The sequence below is a fragment of the Lynx rufus genome, unplaced genomic scaffold (genome assembly GCF_022079265.1).
Source record: "Lynx rufus isolate CCGP_SWC_20201006 ecotype Redwood Valley unplaced genomic scaffold, mLynRuf1.p SCAF_1, whole genome shotgun sequence".
NCBI classification, from domain to species: Eukaryota; Metazoa; Chordata; class Mammalia; order Carnivora; family Felidae; genus Lynx; species Lynx rufus.
The window spans coordinates 81,024,301-81,039,268 of NW_025814823.1; positions in this window are offsets into that span (position 1 = coordinate 81,024,301).

Below are 14,968 nucleotides of genomic sequence, written 5' to 3' on the forward strand. Positions count from 1 at the left end.
CTATTCCACTGTCTCCACGACCCACCCTCTCTGCCGCTCTGCCTGAGGCCAGACTGGTCGGAAAGACACCACTGGGTGTGTGTCTCTGAATCCCCCCAGTTGGGGGTGGGGCTGGTGGCCGAGGCAAGTGGACGCAGTGTTCCGTGGGGGACATGTGCTCGAGAAACCGAGAAGGAGGTCTGAGCAGAGCCCCCGCCCAGATGGGAGTGGGTGCTGGACCCAGCCATTTCCCTGTCAGCTCTGGAGTCTAAGACAAGCCCTTAGAGAGCTGTGACTGTGTTTGACTATGTCTAATGATTTTGCAAGAAGGGGGTCAAGATGGGCACTGGTGTCCTGGGAGGAGAATGGTGGGGCAATGGGATTGAGAGCGAGTTTTCTGCTGGTTCCTCAACCGATCAAGACTGTGGGCCCATCCGATCAAGACCATGACTTCCTCTGAACTGGATCTGCAGCGTGTCCTTGGCAAGGCTGGAGAACGCCGGGAGCCACGTCTGCTGGGTGCTGGCCTGCGGCAGGGTCCCTCCCTCAAGTGCAGGCTCCCGGGCCCAGCAGCCGGTGCACACTCCCCCTTTCTGGGCAGAACGCTGTCTGTCCACACATAACCAGCCCAGATGGAACTCGTGACATCATCTCATGGAACCAAACTGTGCTTGGGGCACTTTGCCCAAGTGAACCGTGGTTGTATTTACCGTGCTGGTCGCAGATGCCGCGTCTGAAGTCACCCGGGAAGCGGGCGGAGAGCTGACGGGAGCAGGTACGGCGTGCGTGGGTCCTGCCTGCGGGCTGCACCAGCCAGGGTGTTTTCTGGGCTTCGGGGACTTCTCTGGTATTCTCACTCCGCTTTGCGATTTGGAGGTGCCGTAGTCTTTCATGAGTATCACTCAGATGCAACTAAAACCCCTCATCTCTGGAGTGCGAACAGGATCCTGGCTGCCCTCGACTTTTCTCTCTGCAAAACGGTGAACCTTTCGTCATACCAGATGCATTCTAAAATATCTGATGTATTCAGTTTTAATGCAAAAGAGATTTAATGGAAGAACTTTTGTTTTATCTGAGGAAAAAAAAAAAAGCTTTGTCTACCGTTGAGAGTTTCTGGTTTCATTAGTTTGGACAGAAAGCTGTAAAATCCCTTCCTTCTGCCATAATGGGCTTAATGCACTTGAAGAATAAACGTGGGGTCCCGAGCCTCCTTTGTGGCTCACTCAGCCTTTGCTGGCATGTCCCTTCTGATCTTTTGTATACCCAGTCCCTTTTTTCTATTTAAAAAACCTTCACCCAAATACCCATCAAATGCGACTGCATTAAATATAAATACATCCTCCCTCAATTGTCTACAGAGCTGTGCTCAGCGGCTCTGCCAGGAAAATGCAAAGCCAACCTTTTAAAGCCTTCTTTGAAAACCCGGAGGAAAATTACTCCCAGACTCTGTTGATTTCATAAATAAGTAAAAGAAAAAAAAATAACTTAAATGCATAAAACAAAAATCGACCCCACTGGCCTGAGCTTTTATTCCCGGTTTACAGGCAAGAACATCCAGAAGAGACCCCCACCTCCTCTCTGCTGCCTCCATCACCGCACACCACCCGTCAAGCAGCTCTCCACACCAGGCCCTGCCCTCCGCCCTCCCTGCGGCCCCACGCAGCCTAGAGGCTGTGGGGGTCCTCCGTTTACAGCATTCGTGGCAGATTGAAAAGGGGTCTTCTCCTCCCGCTGCAACACCCTTTTAACCAGAGCCGGTGTGCGGCTCTGTCTGTGGTGTGCACCTGGGCTGTGCCCGGGGTTTGCTGTGGCTGCCAGAACCAGGCGGGGCTGTCCCTGTCCCCGCCCTGAGCCCCTGCCTCAGGGAGTCATGGCCGTCCTCCCCTCCCAGGACACCACTGGCCCTGGGAACAGGCCCAGGCTCGCCTGCTGGAGCCTGAGACGCGGGGCCCTGCCTCGAGCAGCCAACCTGCACACCAGAGCTCGCTGGTGGCCTCGGACTGCAGGTGTTGTGGGGCCCTGCCTCGCTCGGGCTGCAGACCCACAGAAGCAGAGCCTAAAAGGCAGCTGTTGTGTCGGGCGGGCTTTGTTATTCAGCAGAACCTGAGGGTGACAGGCTGCCCTCTGTGTGCCTGGTTTACCGGGGACAGTGAGTGGGGTTCGCTGACATGCTCCCATGGAGGTGGGTAATGGGTCCCCACTGGTCTGCCATCATACCACCTAGGACCTCCTGGGGCAGCTGGAGGAGTAAGAACCAGAGAGCAGACTCCCAGGCCCCACATTGGACCCAACGTCTCCCTGATTTGATTGGTCTGTGCCCTTGTTAAGTATTCTGAGCGTCGCCCCCGCCATTGTGGACCACTGGGCTGTGCCCTCAGCCTCTGGCGCCTCCCAAGCCCCATCACCCCGCTTCTCAAGCCCAGTGGAACACGAGCTCAGCACTTCGCAGAGGCCAGTGAGGGAAATGCCTGTTTCTGTTGGGGCTGAGGCAGCTGGGCCAGGTGGGGTCAACACAGGTCCTGTCCCCGGGCCAATCCTGGCTCATACCTGTAGCCTGGTGTGATTATTAGTAGTCTCCTACTCGGGAGACAAGGACATGGTCACCATGCCCTAGAGAAAGCCTCTCAAATCTAGTGGGGCCAGGAGGGTGCAGGACAGGGCTTCATGGGAGGTATCTTGGGTTGGGCGTGGGGTTTGGATGTCCCAGTCGGAGTCACGCTGCTGGCTTGCGTGTGGGAGTCCTCGGTTTCCTCGCCCGTGAAATGGGGATGATGGTTCAGTGACTCGTGACTGGGGTGCTGGGCTCAGCCGGTAGATGCTCTGCTCCTGCTGAATGGCACAGAGGGAGGCCTGAGCTGGGACCTGGGCTCAGCACTGATGTCTCTGTGGACAGAGGAGACCGTGAGGTGCGTTGGCCGACCCGTTTGGTTCTCTCCCAGCTGTCCAGAACCGCACCTGTGGGTGGGCTCTGTGGCGTCCTCTCTACCGCTGCTTTGAGGCCAGACTCTGGGGAAGCCAGACATCTTCTGTCCTTACTCCTGGAGACGCTGTCCATGGCGCCCACCCCCTTCAGACAGTCCCCGACTGCAGCCTTCCTGTGAGCCAACTGCCCTTTGCTGTTTTCTTCCCTGTTTTCCCTCTAGAATATTCCTCCCTCTGACGGCATCTCTTTTGTCCACGTTGTGAAGGGGCTTCCCGACCTTGTACTCTAGCTGAGAGCTCTGCCTTCCCATCGAAAACCCTTCAGCACTATTGATTCGCTTGCCTTGATTTGGGCAAGAACACAGAACAGCTCTGAGACTTCCTTCCTAACCACGTGTGAGGGCAGGTGGGTGCGTGCGTGTGCGTGCGTGACGAAAATGAACTTGGTGTCCACACGTCATTCTAGCGATTCTGCACCAGCTAACAGTTAACTCACGGCGTTTCTTGTGCCAAGTCTGGCTTATGCGGGTGGCTTTGACCTTGGGGGGTAATACTTTGATTTCTATAAGAGGAAAGATGTTTTCATTTTGGAGCCCTGTCTTCTCTGCTGGCTGGACTCTTTGTACCACACGTCCATTAAAGGACCAGCATGCTATGTGCTCAGCTGACTTCGGCTGCTCTCCTTGGCCCTCAGCCGCCGGGAGCCCCTCGGTCTTTCTCTGGCCTTCAGGGAAGCTCTGGTTCTCTCGCTTTCTTATATCGGACCTTTATTTCCCTTTGCCCTTCTCCTTCCGAATGCCTGTGCCGCTCCTGGTGTACTGGCCCAGCAGGCACAGTGGACTCGCATTCAGGCAGAATCTGCACTCAGGTGTGACCCACAGGGCCAGGTGGACCCAAGGTGAGGTCACATTGCCACACCTGCCCCGCTCCCCCCTCCGGAGGCCCAGTGAAGCTCCACCGATGATCCGGGCACGTGCTGGAAGGCTCGAGACCGTGCAGGATACAAATCCTGGGAGGACTTTACTGGAAGGAGTGTGAGGTCTCCAGGCCCTTTCCTGAAATAACGCGTTCCACTTAGGGGTCTGGTCTGCACGGTTCAAACAGGTATAAATGTATAAATGTGACTTAGGTACCTCCACGTCCGGAGGGAGCGTGTGGCTTGGTGACAGTCCTGGTCCACGACTCTTGGGCTCCCACGCTTACCAGAAGAGGCCTTGTCAGGACAGTTCGCTTATCCCGAGCTAGACTGTGGTCCCATCTGCGTGGAGGCAGGTCTGGGCAGTGGGGAGCCGGGTCTCCCTCTCAGCTTCCTCAGGTGTGAGTGTGGGGAGCGCCTGCCCAGGCATCAGAGGTTAGTGCGGTGGGGGGAGGGGAGGGGAGGGGAAGGGAGGGAGCCACCTGGCTGTCACGTCTGGGGATTTCTAAGGCAGAGCCTACACCCGGGCAGGTTTTGGGGTGACTCTTTTGGGAATCTCCCGGCTGCCATGTCTCAGTAGCCACGCAAGCCCTCCTTGCTCAGACCCCCTTCTCTGAAATGGGGGAACGGTGGCCCCGACTCCGCAGAGTTGCTGTAGGAGCCAAGGGCTGAGACACGAACAGCTCCCACAGCACAGGGTGCCAAGATCCCCGGTGACGGTGCTCTGAGTGCGCCCGGGAGGGTGTTTCTGGACATCCTGACAGGATGGGAGCGTTGGGACTGCGTGAGCGAGGCAGCTATACGGGGTCTGCCTGGGGCCAATAGGACGGCAGCTCGCACCTTCCCTCTGCTGACGGTGGAGCCGGGACATGTGTCTCCCCCTGCCTCAGCCCTGCTTCCTCCCAGGCCTCAGACCTGCACCGCGGGCTCTCCCGGGGCTCCAGCCTGCAGAAGGCGGGTCGGAGGTGGACCTCAGCCTCCATACTGGTGTGAGCTGAGACCTTGGGACAGGTCTCTGTCTCTGTCCTCTTGGTTCTGAAGAAACTCGACCGGTACTCACTAGGGCTCACCTCTGCACGTGATGGGCACTACCACCGTGGCCTTAGCTCCCACTCACCTGCCCAGCCGGGGCACCTCACCCCTTTCCAGCCAATATGTGACAGGAATGACCACCAAGTGGGGGACGTGCCAGCCAGTGTTTGCATTTAGAGGGGATCTAGTCTCAGGCCCCATACTTATCTATCATACAGGCCGGGCCTCATCGTGACGGGCCAGGTGTGACCTGGAAGAGGGACGTAGGCAGGTGGCCCTGGGTCAGCCATGCTGAGTCTGGAGGTGCTTACGAGGCAGGCCCCCACACAGGAGAGCACAGGCCGAGAGAAATAACCCCAACGCAAAGCAGTTCCTCCCCTGACTCGTCTGCTTGAGCTACCTCTGCTCCTCCCACCCTTAGCCTCAAGCTCCTGAAAGTTCCAGGCGAGGCCAGCCTTGCCAACATCCCAGAGAGGCTGCAAAGCAACCCTGCGACTGGTGGACGGTGCCGGGCATGCAGTCCTAGTGGGGTATAGTGGGTACGCGTTTGGTCTTTGCCCCCAGGGCCTGGCATAGAAATCCTAACACGCTAGAATTTCCCCAGGAGGTCGTTTGTTATTCATTACGAGCCCTCGCCACACTTGAGTTTATGAGCTGATTCCTGTCCCCTGGAAGCAACTGGCCTGTGGAAGGGTTGGGACTTCAGCTTCCCCCCTGAACTCCTGGGAGGGGATGGGGTTGGAGATTGAGGCCAGTCGGTCAAACTCCAGATAGAAACCCTGGACCTGAAGTTCTGAGAGCTGCCTGGCGGTGGATGCGTTGATGGTTCGGGAGGGCGGCCTGCCTGGCAACAGCACGCGTGCCCACTGTCCCCTGACCTTGCACTGAGGGTGCGTTTTCATCTGGCTATTTATTTGTATCCTTTATAACAATGCAGTAATCCTAAACAGTGTTTTCCCGAGTTACAGGAGCTGTTCTAGTGGGTCACCGAACCTGAACGGACCCCCAAATTTGTCCCTAGTGGAGCACAGTGCTGGAGGTCTAGGGACCCGGACCTTGGGACTAGCCTCGGAAAGGGCTAGCTGTCTTGTGGGACTGAGCCAACTGGGAAGTTAGTGTCAGAAATGGATCGAATGAGAAGACAGGGAGTCGGCAGCCGAAAACATATGGGGGACAGCATATGGGGAAATGTCCACCTGCCCCCCGGGCTCCTGAATAGCCTGTGCTTCTCGTCCCAAAGCCATGTGTGTTCATCATATGGGAACAGGTCTGCCCCGAACCCCTAGGCAGGTCCAGCCAGGTGTTAGCTCACAGCGGGGAGGCTGCTGGTGGTGTGAGTGGTGGGAGGGGGTCACTTAGTGCCATCCTCTAGGTGGTTTGGATGCATTTTCCAGGGGGAAGGAGCACAAGGGCAGGTCCGGGGCACGTTTGCGGTATGGGTCTCCCTTCAGGATGTACACAGGTGCTGGGTCCGATGGCCGTGCGTTGTCCCAAGTACCGTCTGAAGGCTCGGGAGACAGAGCTCCCGTCACCGGAACCGCATCACTGGGCCCGTTCGGGATGTGCTTGTCGAAATCCAGAAGAAGGATTTGAAATAGAAATCTTCTAAGGGAGGTTCTTTACACTTTGGCTTGAGTGTGGCTCATTTCTTCCTGCTGCATATGCGGTCCTGTCTGGACCCCAGCTTCCAGATGTGCACTTATTTCAGGAGCCTGTGAGTCAGCTGCAAGGGGCCAGCTTCTCTCTCTCGGGGGTAAGAGAGGAGAATGGAGAAGAAGCAGGTACTCAATCAAATCACAGAGTCAAAGCGTCAAGGCAGAGTTTTGAAAGATAGAGATAAAACTGGGCAATGAATAAAAAATTGGAAGTGATTTTATCCTGGTGTAATTTTGAGATGTGCCGCTCAGACAGCAGATGAGTAACAAGTTTAAGGACAGAGTCACGTGCCTCACAAATGTCTCGTGACTGTTGAGTGCCTCGTATCACGTCCTCCAAGGCAGCCCGGCTGCTCGGAGGACACGGTGAGATGTGTCATGGGGGCTCGATTTGCACGGAGGGCTGAAACATCAGGACAAAAGTGTAAGACATTCTGAGCCTCCTGATGACCTGATCGGACTTTTAGGAGCCCAGGTTATATGGTTCCTGATTTCAGACGATTGAGGAACTACTGATGGAATAAAAGATTTTCTTTGTTGATCAATGCTTCTGCTCCTTCACTTCCGGATGCTGAAAGGCAGGTGACAGTTCTCAGCCGCCTGGGATCTGGGCGGGGACGGGGAGACTACCTCAGGGGGACCGAAAGAAGTTCTGAATTGTCTGAAAATGTAAGTGAAACCTCCTGGTTTTATTTTTATTTTTAATGTTTGTTTATTTTTGAGACAGAGGGAGACAGAGCATGAGTGGGGGAGGGGCAGAGAGAGAGGGAGACACAGGATCTGAAGCAGGCTCCAGGCTCCAAGCTGTCAGCACAGAGCCCGACGTGGGGCTTGAACCCACGAACCGTGAGCTCATGACCTGAGCCGAAGGCTCAACCGACTGAGCCACCCAGGTGCCCCCAAACCTCGTGGTTTTAAAGATCGCTTTGTTTTCTTTTTTTTAACATAAACAAATTCATAACATTTGCATTCATGCTCATGTTCCCTAATTTTGTTAATTGTGCCACATTCAGAGTTTTAGCTTTCTTAGATGGCTAGTCTGTCTGTACTGTCTGAAGACATTTCATGCTAATAGTTTTATTGAGCAGCTATTATGTGCCAGGCTCTGTAAATCCAGAGACAAGTGAGTGGGGCTCCCGGTCCTCCAGGAGCTCATATTTAACCAGGAGGCTCCGATCTACCTACAGGCAAGTCGCAAGTCCCGCGGGGCAGAACTTTCTGGCTCTGTGGGCACCACAACGGCTTGCAGGAAGGCTCCCTTTCCTTTTTGGCTTTCCCTGTGTACTTATTGTGAACGTAAAGTCATGATGAGAGGTGTGCTTCTCACCTATTTTGTGCATTGCTGCGTCTCCTTGGTGCGGAGAGAGGTGCTCTTCTTTGTGGAAGGCTGCTAATCCTGTGAGATGAGGACCCCACCCTTAGGACTTCTTTTGACCTCCGTTGCCCCTGGAAGTCCGTGTCTCCATGAAGAGTCATGCTGCTGGTTAGGGCTGCAATGTGTGCTTTACGGGAGGCCACAGTTCTGTCCACAAGGGCGTTCTGGGCACAACTGCGGGTGCCATAAGTCCGAAAAAGAGGTTGATTCTCATTGTTCCCAGTTCCCGTGTCTGTGAATTCTCCTGCTTACTAAAATTTATTTGTAACCCCAAGTTTTTCACAGTGCGTCAAAAAATTTGAGTTGAGCGCTGTGCCCATTCCTGGCTAAGGTAGAACAATACGGTACCCCTACTTCTTGTTTTTGTCCTTCTGCTTTTTTTTTTTTTTTTAATTTTTATTTATGTTCGAGAGACAAAGTGCATGAGCTGGGGAGGGTCAGAGAGAGAAGGAGACACAGAATCCGAAGCAGGCTCCAGGCTCCGAGCTGTCAGCGCAGAGCCCGACGCAGGGCTGGAACTCACGAATCGTGAGATAATGACCTGAGCTGATGTCAGACGCTCAACCGACTGAACCACCCAGGCGCCCCGGTCCTTGTGCTTTAAAAACACATCCTTGGGGCGCCTGGGTGGCGCAGTCGGTTAAGCGTCCGACTTCAGCCAGGTCACGATCTCACAGTCTGTGAGTTCGAGCCCCGCGTCGGGCTCTGGGCTGATGGCTCAGAGCCTGGAGCCTGTTTCCGATGCTGTGTCTCCCTCTCTCTCTGCCCCTCCCCCGTTCATGCTCTGTCTCTCTCTGTCCCAAAAATAAATAAACGTTCAAAAAAAGAAAATTAAAAAAAAATAAAATAAAAAAAATAAAAAATAAAAACACATCCTTTTTATGGGCTTAGTGCCACGTTTTCAGCTTTTTGCGCTTTTTTGGTGTGGTTTTGCTGTTTTAAGTGGGCCCCACACATAGTGCTGAAGCACTGCCTGGTGCTCCTAAGTACAAAGTGGTGATGAGCCTCATGGAGAAAATGTGCGGGTCAGAGAAGCCTCGTTCAGCTCTAAGTTATGTGCTGTTGGCCATGAGTTCAATGTTAACAAAACAATATACATTAAAGCATCTTTAGACGGAAACACACATAAAACAAAATTACCGATCGATCGGTTGGTTGAAAATGTCATAACCAGAGGCTTGTAGGCACCTACCCCTGCATTTCCCCTGAGAACAATGGCTCGGTGTTTGCTAATTCAGTGTTCACGGTGACTTTATAAAACATCACTGCCATAAGTATTTGAAGGATATTCAAATGTGGAATGGTCTGTATTTTATGAATTGAACAGGCAGTTTCCAGAATGCTGAGAAGCCCTCAGAAGTAAGAGACGTGCTTTAGTTGGCTTATTGTTATCTACCCAATGCCGAATGCTTAACTGTAAGCATGTGAATGCTTGGGGGGAGTTTGGCTTTTTAAATATCAGCTTTGACATTGTCAACATGTGGTGTTGGTGGTTACAAGACGGTGGGTCTGCTCCGGAGCAAAGAGGGGTCACATCATTGGAAATGACCTATTACGACCGGACATCTTCTTGTTTCCTACTAAACAGTGACACTCCGATTGCCTGACTGACAGAAATGCCAGGAAACACCAGCATTTGACATTTGAATTTGACAGCCTTTACGAAGTGTAATGGCCAACCAAAGTAGCTTCACTGATCTTTGGTCTGTTTGTTTTCAAGTATAAATACTGCTTTCCTACTGAAACCTTGAAGATGACGCATTCTTCACTTATAAATCCCAGTGGTGCCATTTGGTAAGCTAGGAGAGGCATTGCCCCACTAATAAGGAGATTTTTTTTTTATTTTTTTTTTTTTTCAACGTTTATTTCTTTTTGGGACAGAGAGAGACAGAGCATGAATGGGGGAGGGGCAGAGAGAGAGGGAGACACAGAATCGGAAACAGGCTCCAGGCTCCGAGCCATCAGCCCAGAGCCCGACGCGGGGCTCGAACTCACGGACCGCGAGATCGTGACCTGGCTGAAGTCGGACGCTTAACCGACTGCGCCACCCAGGCGCCCCTAATAAGGAGATTTTTAAGGGCATCCTCCCGAAGTCTTGGTTGGTCCCATCTTGCCCGAGGCATCTACGTGAGCAGGCCATTGGCGGGGGCACCTGGAAAGCCAAGTTATTACACCGTAGACCCTATTTGCATAATATCAAGTGCGGGTTTCTTTGGCAACCCTGCTAGCTTACCCATTCTTGCTCAAATATTAATGACAAGAGAAGTGCCATGCATGCGGGGAAAGCCATTTTAGCGACGGCCACCTGTATCATTTAAACATTTACCCCCAAGCTGGTTTTGTGAGCAATCCAGTCGTTGCAAACTTACGGCTCCCTTGGGCAAATGACAACGAACAAGCCACAGGCACGCAGCCTTAGGGCGGGTCCGGGACAGCCGGTGCAGGTGCAAGGCTAGCTGGGCCAGCATCCGGGACACCGGGCCATTGTTTGCAGCTGTGGATTTTCCCACTTCCAATGGAAGGATATTCCAGCGTGGGGGAAGATTCTCCTCTGTGGAGCCCGTGTCAAGCCTGGCCCGCGTGACAATGGCGAGCCAAGCCCGACCACGGGCACCCGATAGCCCTCAGATGTGGCCGCGAGAGGTGTCGGCTCCTGCGTGAACTTTGTCCCTGGGTGTGTGTTTTGGAGCTTGCCCGGGTGACATTCAGCCTCTACATTCATTTTTATGATAATTCCGAGTAAATTGTAGAGCAGTAAGCTCTTCAAGCCTGTCTTTCTTGTGAAAGCCGCGAATCAATCAGCTGTGGGCTTTTTTGGGGGCTTTTCAATGTATAGTGATCATTTAGATTTGACGTGCATTGTGAGACCCTAGCTTGCGCCCTCCCTCCGGTCTGTCATTAATTCCAGCCCTCGCTATTCTGAAGTACAGTGAAGGATGGCGGAGAAATCATTGCCCTCTTCAGCTCTGTTATTGCACAAAATAGCAGCGCAATAATTTTTTGTCAATGTTTTACTCTAAAAGCTTTCTACGTCAGTTTTGAAAAGGAAGCAATAAAGCCCATTCAATGGTATGAATAAAAATCCTTTGAGGGTTAGGGCAGGGCTTCTTTTCTTCAGCTGGTAATCAAATTGGAGCTAAAATGAAATTGAGTTTTCTTATGAAAATAGCCTTTGTTGCTGGGAAGGCTGGTAATTCATAAACAATAACCCGCTCTTTTGTGTGGGTAATAATATATTCATGTTCTTTCAATAGGGTAAAAGCCAGACCTAGTGCATTATGGTACAGTAAAAATAGCTGAAGGGGCTGGCTGGAATGATCTTGAAGAAGAAACGTGGCGTTCAGTGACTTTGGCTTTCAGCATCCCTCTGAAATGGGACTTTGCCTGGATCTGTGCTCTGGTTTTCGTTGTTGATTTGTCGCTGCCCTACGATATTTGGTTAATTGCGGATGGTCTCAAGCTGTGCTCGTCACTGCCACGGCCGCCGCGGCTGCCGGAGCCCCAGCCGGCTGCCACAGGACGTTGTCATTCACAGGAGCAGGCTCTCGGCGCCCACGAGGACAGGAGCGTCCCGGAGCCCTGGACCCGACAGGCAGCTGCACGCGGGGCACAGGAGGTAGGCTGCTGGGTGTCCCCTGCGGGAGGAGGGGGCGTCCTTGGTCGATGGGGAGAGGGGTGAGGTGGTGGGGGCACAGCCTGCTGTGCTTTTTCTGCTAAGTGGTCGGGGGTCCGCAGGGGGAGAGCGTCTGGTCGCCTGAATTGTGGTGACTTCCAACCGGATCACAGGTGGAGCCCACAGGCGGCTCTGCCCTCGAGCCGGTGCAGGACCCTTTTGAGGGGGCATGTGTGTGGGGCCACCGGGCTGTCCTCTAGGACCTGGTGGCACCTGGGTGCAGGGTACTGTGTGACCCATAGGTGGAAAGACTGTCTGTCCTGCTGAGACGTGTGTGCGCTGACCTGAGCTTGGAAGCTGCCTGTGCAGGAGTGATGCCGTTGGGAGTCAGATGGGGCTGGAACTGCCACTAACGATGTTTCGCCGACTGTTGCTACTTGGGCAACAGTGACTTTTGTTCTCTCTCTCAAGTTGGTAAAAAGTTATGTTTTGGCAATCGCAAAAATGTGTGGCAGCTCTACCTTCATGTTGGATTGTGAAAATAGCCGCGGTGTTCCTGGACCCAGATCGAGGGGCCAGGGCCACTGAGATAAAGGTCACTTTGCGTTGCATCGGACACAGAGTTGAAAGAATGAAGCTCTAATCTGTCTAGATTATTGAGATTGCAAACATAGAAAGAAGGTTCTGATAGAATGCTCTAGCTGTTTGGGAATCAGTTTTGGTTGCCTTTGAAGTTCCATTTTCTTGGCTCTGAACATCATTCAATGGAAAAGAAAGGAAGCAAGGAAGGAAGGAAAGGAAGGAAGGAAGCAAGAAGGGGGGGCGGTGGAGAAAGGAAAACCCTTTTGCCTGCTGAGAAATGTAGAGGATGGCGTGGGCAGTGTTAGCACCGGTCGGAAGAATGTCATTCCTGCTGGATTTTGATTGTTTGGCGGACTCGGTCCTTTCATCGTCACTGGTAGTCTCACTCAGGGGTACCTTTTTTGTAAAGGTCCCACGGAATAATGTGCTCTCCTGGCTTACGCTCAGGGCTTTGCAAAACCTGTCCTCGGTTCAGAATTGGAGAATGGACTTGAGATGAAGACCAGAGTGTGCAATTTTAAACCAGCGAACTTGGACAGTTTCAGAGACGCTGAATCCGTTGATGGCTCGCCCCCTCCCCCCCCCCCCCACCGTGGACCTGAGAAAGCAGGGGTGAGGGGGGTAGCAGCAGTGTTTACCTGCACCCAGATGTGGCAGGGGTGTGTGCGGGGCCGATGCTGGCCAGCAGGTATTTCTGTGTGTTGTTTTGGAATTTTAACAATGAAATTGCGTGCTTCACAAAAGAACTTTTAAGGCACAGTGGAAGCTGACAGTTGTGGTATTATATGTCATTATCCAATTAGTTGACACCAGTGTATGTTTTTATGCTTTACTTAACACACCTCTGTGTGTTTTCAATGCCAACCAATGTTACTTCCACTGAAGTCTTTCAGAACCAGGATTCTAATTGTATATATTTTACTCTGCTGCAGTTAGTCTGTGCTTTCAATATCGCGAGCACCTCAAATTCCGATTTTAAAATCTATTTCATATTCATTTTCAGGTGAAAAATAAAAGCCAGGATTCTGTTGGCTTTCATTATGTACTTTGTCAGAAAAGCCCCCCGACAAGTTCTTCCTTTTCCTGCTGACAGAGCTGCATTGCTGGAGGCTTTATTCTTATGCTAAAGTTAAATCAACGTGAAAGAAAAGATTGCTAATTGTCAGAGAATTAGCTTTTCAACTTCCTGTAAAGGAAATGGTAAACAAAGTTCTGGAGAGTTTTCACTGTGGAGGAAAGGATGGGGAAATAGACTTCGTTCGCTGTGGAAACCATGGGCAGGTATCACAGCACACTTCCAACCAGAAAATTGTAATTTTCTGTAGCTATTTGGTGGTCTCGATGAAAAGTTCTCCTTTTAATACTTCCTGTTTTAAGGTGCAGTGGCTTTGCCTCTTGGCACCTGCGATGCGTAGGGCAAAGAGAGGGAGGAGCACAGGGTTCTGTTGGGTGGTGGCACTGGGCGATCCCGGGAGTGCCAGCCCAGGGGGGGACAGGTGATTGGAAAGAAGAAGGTGGGTGCTTGGGACTCTGGTCTTGTGCCTGGTTTTCCTCTCTAGTTACTGAGAAAAAGATAAAAGCAAGCTGCACTTACCGTCCCCTGCTTTAGACGGCCAACTGCCTTTTCTCCTGCACGCCACTCAGCAGTGGGGCCGTGTCACAGCCTAGGGGGTTACAGGCGAGGCATGCACGTGCACTGCTGGTCACAAGCAGCCCTCTGTCCAGCGCAGAGCATGGCAGGCATTTAGGAGCGGGGGGTGGGGGGGGGCCTGCCACCCAAACAGCCTTCAGGCTGGAAACCAAGACTGGGTGTTGTATGGGAGGCAAGTCTCCTGCCACCCAGATCGTCTACCGAGTGTCCCGAGGCAGACAGGAGGACGGAACGGCACCCTCCCCTCTCCACCAACCCCCCACAGGCAGACTCTGTGTGCTCTCGTGTCCTCCCTACCCGCAATGGGCGGCCACCTCCTTGCAAGAGGAGTTGCTCTTTTCTTTCTGAAGACTTGGGGAGGGAGGATGGGCAGGCAAGGGTGGGACGCCAGGGGCTCGGGGCCTCTGGTGGGTGGTGGGGTGGACACCAGGACCAGGCGGGGTCTGGGGAGCAGGTGCAGGGTGATCCAGGTGAAGCACTCCTCCAGAACCTACCGCTGTGCATCATGGTGGCCACAGGATGGGCAGGCGTAAGCTCCAGCCGGGGGCCTCTTCCGCTGGTCCCGCAGGGAGCCCGCACTGTCTGGGTCCTGTGGAGTCAGGGAGACAGACCCACCTGGGAGCCCGGCAGGTGCACTGTGGCAGGTGCCCCAGGCGGTAAGGGCTGGCCAGGGCCCTGCTCCTGAGGCTTCCGGCAGATGGGTCATGACTGGCTTAGTGTCCTCTAATGGTTTAACTGTAACATGGACTATCAAGGTGAAGGAGGGGGAAATAAAGAAAAAGGGGTAAAAATCCACACAGGAAAACACTGAAATATTCCATTGTGACTCTTCTGGCCTTACTCATATGGCAGACACAAGGTGAACCAGACCCTTTGGGTTAGAAGGCAAAGAGCAGGAATATATGCTAAGACGAATGTCAGTGAGGTCAAAGACTCTTCATTATTTCGTTTTCCAGAACCTCTATCCTCCCATTAAAGTCATTTCAATCTTTTCACCCTGATTACCAAGTGATCTGTGGTTACCTTGGCTTGGCTAGGTTTTCTTCAAGACAGGGAAGTACATTAAGAACGTAACAGGGATGTTTGAATGCATACTTTTTACTTTTTAGGGAATCAGAACATAGATTAAAACTACAGACTTTTTGATTATTAGAAAAAGTTTCGATATAAAAATTGGGTACAAAATAGGCAGTTTTTAAAATAAAAGCACATGTCAACAACGGCAAAGGATGTTATGCAGATA